Raw genomic sequence first — 962 nt, 5'->3', positions numbered from 1 at the left:
ATTATAAAGAATTTTAATTGTTTTTATTATTCTCAGATCTAGATTTAAACTTTGATAACAACAAGGTTTAAATGAATAAATTAAATATTAACTAGATATGAAAATTTTATTTTAAATTATTAAAAATTATTGACTCTATCTCAGGACAGGTTTTCCAGACAATCAGAACACAATGACACTAAATTAATGGCTACTTTTATAATTATACTTAAATCCTATGTAGCAAAACTAACCAATTATATAATCTTGCTTGATGACTAATGATTCTTGATATCTTCTTTATAAAGATGCTACCATTGACAGTACACAAAGGGTGGTAACACCAGGGCCCTGTTTCATAATAAAGTACAAACTAATATTATTAGTCTTTTAGATTTATCTTAATTCGATTACACTGACTTGTACAATTTTTTAATTCCTGGAATATCACTAATAGTCATCCCTATCATGAAAAAAATAAGTATTAGTATTATTACCACACCAGTAGTTTTTACACTTGTACTATGAACTTATACTATTAGCTTTCATTATGAAACAGGGCCCAGGTGGACTACCTGCTTCCCGCTCACCTCAACTCTCCTGCCGTCTAAGGAAACAAATGTCTCTCTTCCTTTTTCTCGTTCCCAACCTTTGATAATCGATGTGAACATCAATTGTAGCACAACGGTTTTGAGTTTTTGTCTATGATTTTTTTTATGTAGATTTTTCTTTAGTACTTATTTTCTTAAATCTGCTGTCAACATAATCAAGTCAGAAAAATAACAAAAGTATATATTAGAATACATCTGCTCATCATGGCAGGGATTCAACCAACTTTGGAAGGACGAGCACCACTATCTTGACTATTTTTAACAATGTTTTTTTTACTCCATATTTGACGGAACAAAATCGGTTAGGTTGCTTTTTGGTTTAATAAAACAAATGAATAATATAGAAAGTTGATGCATAAAATAAAACATAAC

The 962-nt window shown here is 29.4% G+C and overlaps 1 protein-coding gene across 3 annotated transcripts in view; it reads right to left on the bottom strand.

Annotated features, from left to right (window-relative positions):
* LOC106683122 (UDP-glucose 4-epimerase) overlaps window positions 1-962 on the bottom strand; it is a 29,196-nt gene that overhangs the window by 22,334 nt on the left and 5,900 nt on the right. The window lies entirely within an intron of this gene.

The sequence above is a fragment of the Halyomorpha halys genome, unplaced genomic scaffold, assembly GCF_000696795.3.
Source record: "Halyomorpha halys isolate HHAL.00 unplaced genomic scaffold, Hhal_1.1 Scaffold468.1, whole genome shotgun sequence".
In the NCBI taxonomy this organism is placed as follows: Eukaryota; Metazoa; Arthropoda; class Insecta; order Hemiptera; family Pentatomidae; genus Halyomorpha; species Halyomorpha halys.
Note: the sequence above shows the minus strand (reverse complement) of the source record. Positions and strands in the feature narration are given on the sequence as shown.